This window comes from Pteropus alecto, unplaced genomic scaffold (assembly GCF_000325575.1).
Source record: "Pteropus alecto unplaced genomic scaffold, ASM32557v1 scaffold155, whole genome shotgun sequence".
In the NCBI taxonomy this organism is placed as follows: Eukaryota; Metazoa; Chordata; class Mammalia; order Chiroptera; family Pteropodidae; genus Pteropus; species Pteropus alecto.
Genome location: NW_006438113.1, coordinates 19,058,889 through 19,065,063, shown reverse-complemented (window position 1 = coordinate 19,065,063; position 6,175 = coordinate 19,058,889). Strand labels below are relative to the sequence as shown.

The window sequence follows — 6,175 nt, the reverse complement described above, 5'->3', positions numbered from 1 at the left end:
CTGCGCGGGCTCCGAGCCGGGCTTGCGATCCCGGCTCGCAGCCCGCAGGAATCCGTGGGGGTCCGGGGCGCGCGGCCCAAGCTGCGGCTCTGGCCCAGGGCGCAGGGCCAGGAGGAGAGGGGTCGCGCGGTGGGTCGGGATCAGGCCTTTAGGGGAGAGCAAGCGGGTCGGGGTTGCGGCGTGGCCTCTCCGGGAGGGGAGGAATTCCGGTTCTCCGGGACTTTCCAAAAAAGGCGAAGATCCGGTGCCGGCGGCCCCGCCTCCCCAGCCCTTGTTTGGGAGCCATTCCGGAAAATTAAACTTCGGAAAGAAACCGAGCGGAGCCGAGACACTACAGTCAAACCCCTACTCACTTTCTTGGCAGCTCAAAACCGCAAGCAAAAGGAGGCAACGAAGAAAAAAAAAAAAAAAAAAGCTGCATGCATTCACGGAAGCTGACTGCTTTTTTCTGAATTACTTGGTGGAAAGAAGTGGCTTATGATAAGAGTGAATGCGGTATTGCTTTTTTGGAAAGTCTGTTCTATTTATACAGGAGCGAAAACGGAACAGGTTTGGGGTTGTTTGTTTGTTTAAGTATTCTGGGCACCTTGGGACTGGGCAGGGGGTGGGGGCGGTTAGACCCTAGGAGCACCCTGCGGGAGCTTGGAGAGAAATCCTCAGCCGGAGACAACCCCCTTCCTCTGCCCGCGCGCACCCCCGCCCCGCTTCAGCTGCTGCGCGAAGCGGGCACCCTTCCCGGCGCGTCTGGGCGGTCCGCTGTGTGGGGGCGTCCAGATGGAAGCTTGGACACTCACCCTGCCCCGCCACACACACACACACCCCCCACTCACACACGCTCCACTTCCGCTTCACACACTCCCGCCCCCGCTGCCTTCTTCACACACCCACTTGCACACCTTACGCTATTCACCTCTTTGTTGACAGCGAGCCCATGCGCCTTCTTCACCAACAGAGTGCCCAGCCCGCAGAGCGAGAGCTTGGACTTGCTGGACAGAGTGCTCTTCGAAGCCACCCATCCTCACCTTACCGCCTGTACCGACCCGCCGCCAGGACAGCTCCCGACCCCAGGGAGCCTACACTCCGGGGGTGTGCCCTGTCCGCACCCGAGCCCTACTCCAGAACCCACACATTAGAAGAAATATTCTTCCTTTCCCTCGCCAGGTCACCTTGTTGAGCTCAGAAAGGTCCTGAGTGACCGCATACAGCGTCACTTAAGCCAGTTTTGAGCCACCATCACCCCACACGCGTTTTCCCTTGCGAGTAAAAAAAAAAAAAAAAAAGTGATCCTGATGTAAACCTTTCTGCTTAGTTCCCAAAGCAATTTTTGAAAACTTTTCAGAGGTCCAGATACAGGAGGGTTTCTGGATCGCTGCAAGCACCGATCCTACCTGCGGCCGCGCCCTGGCCCTCACCCGGAGTGCTCGGAGCCTGACCCGGGCCCCGCAGGAAGCTTGTCCCAGATGTTCAAGCCTGGCGCGCCGGCACCTTCTTGGCCCCTTTCCGCCCCAGTACCGTCAAGGCCTGGGATGGGGCACGGGGGGAACCTCCAGGCCAGGCCTGACCCTTTCCCGCCCCGGGGCCGGGACCCGGACCGCACCAGCCTCGTGGGGGCCAAGGCGGGTGAGAGCCACGGCGCCACGCCGTGGAGGAAGCGCGGCGCTGCAGGCGGCTCTCCTGACGCTCACCTGCCGCGGCTGCAGCCGCAGCGAGCCCGCTCCCGCCCGGCCCCGCGCGCGGATGTCAGGGACCGGAGGAGGCCCGGAACAGTTTTTGATCCTCCACGCGAGCGCCGCTTCTCCCCCTGCCCGCCGTGAAATCTGTTCTCCGGCGGCCAGCCATATTTCTGACTTAAGATGCCCAAAGAAATTTTGGGAAAGTTTCTCGCGCTGCGCGCTCTTTTCCAATTGGAGATAAAAATAAAAGGAAAACAAGGAAATCGCAGCAAGGTTAGCACCTTTATAGGTATCCCACCCTTGGCAAATACCTGCAAAGTTCTGTTTCTAAAAAAACAAAAATGATGGAGAGAAAACCTCGCTCTTACCACGTGCGCCAGCCCGTTCCGCCTGCGCTCCGGCCGGTCCCGCGGCCCCTGCGCTGACCACCGGCAAGACGACGCTTCGGAGGGGAGCCCGACTCGCATCTCCAGCCCTGAGTCCGAAGAAAGAACGGGGTGGGGGTGGGGGATGGAATGACCGAGTTATGCAAATATAGATAGTGGCAGCGGGGCTCGGGTTACGGCCCCCACCAGCCTCCGAGGTGAGGCACCCACCGGAGGCAAGCGCGGGCGCGGCGACTACTAGCGCTTCGCTCCTCTTCATGCACGTGGGCGGGCAGGCAGGCAAGTGGCCGGGGCCGCCCCGTGGCAGGCGCTGCCACCAATTCTGTTGGCGGCCACCGCGCGCCTCCCCGAGGGGGAGCTACTGGACGCCCCAAGAGCCTAGGAGAGCAAGGCTCACAGGGCAGGACAAAGGGCGGTCCCAGCTCGGGGGAGCCTCGCGGTCTTCGGCTGCTACCCTTCCTGAAGGAGGAGGCTGAGTGGGAGTCAGGTGGGTTTGGAAGACCCACCGAGGACAGGCGGGCATACCTGGTTCGTCTGAAAAGAAGTCAGAGTAAATGGGAATGACTGACCCTCTGGAATTATTTGGAGCTTTCCAGCAACTCACACCTCTCCTGAGAGCTACGCCACGTCAAGTTCGCCGCGTGCCGGGGTGGGTTGGGGTCAGGGGCAACCAACAGCCACAGGGAGGCGGGATCCCAGGAGGGTGCCTGGGACCAGTCCTGGGTGGCCTTCCCTGAATCTCCGCTGGAAACGGGTCAGTAGATACTTCCTGTTACTTATCCTTTTTTTTTTTTTTTTTTTTTTTTTTAAAAAAAAAAAAAAAAAAAAAAAATTTTAAAGACTGTAATGGAACAAAGTTTAGGCACACTCATTTCAAACCAGCCACCCTGTGAGTAAGCTATAAATTCAAAAAACTAAAGCGACTTGCCTAAATTTACACAGCTGATTTGTGATGGTGTACAAACTTGCAACCAGGTCTTCTGATTCCAAATACAGTGCTCTGGTCGCTACATCTTTTGCTCAGGAAAACCCAGTTCTGGAAATGGAACAGTTCTTTGAGGATTGAGAGCTTGGCTCAGCCCACTAGGGAAGAAACAGGTAGCTTTCACCAACTTCATCTCTTTTCTTTGGCATTTCTGAGGAGAGGAAAGCTGAGGTCAGTGCTTTCAAAGGGCATGAGACAAGGGACTGACATGGATGCGCGCGTGCGCGCGCACACACACACACGCAAACACACCGTGAAAGAAGAATTAGAATTTTGGGGCTTATGTTATGGATGGTTCACCAAGTTGGCACAAAGCCAGCATAATAATAGGCCCTGTAATAAGAGAAGTCAATCCCACAGTATCCTTCCTGGAGGGAAGAAGAGGTGAGAAAAGAAATAGGTAGAAACAGATTTTTTAAAAAACGATAAAGAAAAAGAAGACCTCCAAAGGTGTTTACAAAGTAAGATACTGTGCTGGGGAGGGGTTTGGGAGAGGAAGGGGGGATGTGGCAGTTGAATACAGAGATATACCCATGGTCTTTACTTTCAGGTATTTGAACTTATTCTGATCAAAAACTGAACAAATAAATGCCTTTCTTTAAAATAGAGTCGTTGAAATGCCCAAATGAATGGGGCACTCCAAGGTGTATCAGGGTTATTAAAAGAGTTGCAAATTGATGCCAGATTCTGATTTGCTTTGTCCTGATTCCAGACTCAGAAAGTAAAAGAGGAAGGAAGCAGAAGAGTCCTTTAGTAGGCTTGCCCCTGAAGTTGGGAGATTAGATGGGGCCAAGGGGCAGGGGAAGCAGCCTGAGGGTTCTGGCTGACCCTCAGAGTTCCCTCTCTGAGTGATTTTTGGGTTGTTTTCCTGCCACGGAGACTGAGAATCATAATCTGCCATGAGGCATGTTACAAATAATTTGTTAACATTTGCATTTTGATTTATTAAGAAATATTTTGAACATCATTATAGAGTATTCCTACTGTAATGTCATTTTCATCCACTTCCATTTTAATACTGCCTCTAGAGTGGGAAACAAAAGAGTGTCAAAATCGCCCTTCGTTGTGGACACACACATGAGACTATAGATCCCATACTCGAATGACGTAGGATATATGCATCTTAGTAAAAATCAGGCTAATTGCCAATTGTGCCATGCAGCCAAGCTTTTGTTAAAGGTGCCCCTTTGTGCTGAGAAAACTGATTAGTGGTTCCCTATATTCGGCATCTCACTACAAATCTGATAATCCCAGAGGCTATAAACTGAGCCTGGTTTATGCTGATGAAAGTTGTTGTGAAGCCTGAAAGAAGCATTGCTTTACACCAGTCCAGTTGCAAATAAAGTTATGTTTTGTCAACACAAATAATCTGAACAGGAGGAAATAAGACCCCTATAGTCTTATTTTGTAGCAGCAGCAGCATTGGCCTAAGCAGAAGGTGCTCAGATTCCCTTTAGGGTGAACTTTCATTAAGTCAATAGATATTTCTTTTTCTTTTCTTTTCTTTTTTTCTTTTTCTTTTTTTTTTTTCTAGGCCTACAGCACCCCGTCTTCCTAGGTGGTCTCCCATTCAAGTGCTAACCAGGCCTGACCCTGCTTAGCTTCTGAGATCAGATGGGATCGATCTTGTTCAGGGTGGCATGGCCATAGACAATAGATATTTCTTGAGCATCTACTATGTGTCAAGTATTAAGGCAAACCCTGGGCATACAGTGGTACCTAAAACCAGGCCTAGGTCCTGTCCCCATGGAGCTTCTGGTCAATCACACAAATATACAATTGCGAACAATGGCAATGTTTGATTCCAATGAAGGAAAAGAACAAAGGACTCAACTGAGTCTAAGAAGTTGTGGAAGACTTCTCTAAGCAGACAGAGATCTATCTGAAGGAGGTACAAAAGTTGGGGGAAGGTCAGTGATAGGGCATTCCAGGGAGAAAGAGCAGGCATAGAAAAGCCCCAAGATAGGAGGAAGCAAAATGCATTCACAGAATAAAGTGCAGTGTGGGTGGAAACCTCCAGGCCACCTTCCATGCCTAGTGTGCTGGGGCTAAGGGCAGCCAATATGGGCAGCCCCATCCCCCAACCCACCCCTCCAGGAGATTTTAACCTCTACTACTTTCCTTTTTCTCTGCTATTATCTTTTCTGGCTAATAACAATGGCATTATAATTTTTACGTTAGAGATTTTTTTTTTTTTTTTACCACTTAGCTTCTGCAAATGAATGAAAACATGCTGACGAGATTTTAGCAAAAAGAGAACATATACAGAAATGCTTATTTATATCAGCATTGTGTTTTAGTGACAGTCTTAATGAAATAATATTTCTCAATAAGGAAATGACGATGTGAATTTTATCTCATTTAAAATGAATGGAGTAGAAAAATGGAGTAGTAGAAACTTATGTCAAACTTACAGATCATTTACCATTGCTGACAAAAAAATAAATAAAAGGTAAATTAATGCGTCATTTTCCATGATTGTTTAAGACAAGCTACATTTTAACCTGGCATGAGACTAGTAAGTGATAATCTGTCAGTCTGGTCATAAAGGCTTGAGGCAAAATATTCATTCTAAATCACACCTTTATGTGCCTTCAAATTTTATGTGCATTCAATTGATGAAAAATGAAGTTCACTATAACTAAGGAATTCCTGGAAATTTTAATGCACATATCACTAGCCTATTTACATTAACAGGTTACAAAAGTAGTTTTTATTTTCTAAATAATGTCAGACTTCCTGTAGTAGCTTTTATATTTAGAAAAGGATGGGGAAAGTCAGTGCATCCAAGTGTCAGAGCAGCATTTAAACCAAAAAAAGAAAAAAAAATCAAACATTTCATATTTCAATTGAATGATCTTCATAAGAACGGTCACCATTTTTGTGATTACGATTAGGAGCTCTGGAGGCCCATAAGGCCTGGATTCAAATTGTAACTCTAACACTACCTAACAGTGTGTTCTTAAACAAGTTATAAAACTTCTCTGTGCATCTATAAATTGCGCAAAATGACTGTACATATCTCGTAGGGTGTACTGAGGATTAAATATAGTGATATATGTAAAGCCTACTGTTTGGTACCTAGTAAATGTTCACTAATTGTTAGCTATTAAATTGTTACTGTTAATTAA

General features: G+C 48.8%; 1 pseudogene; it reads right to left on the bottom strand.

Annotated features, from left to right (window-relative positions):
• Positions 1 to 4,577: 4,577 nt before the first annotated feature.
• On the bottom strand, positions 4,578 to 4,696 carry LOC112482744 (annotated as a pseudogene).
• Positions 4,697 to 6,175: the final 1,479 nt, after the last annotated feature.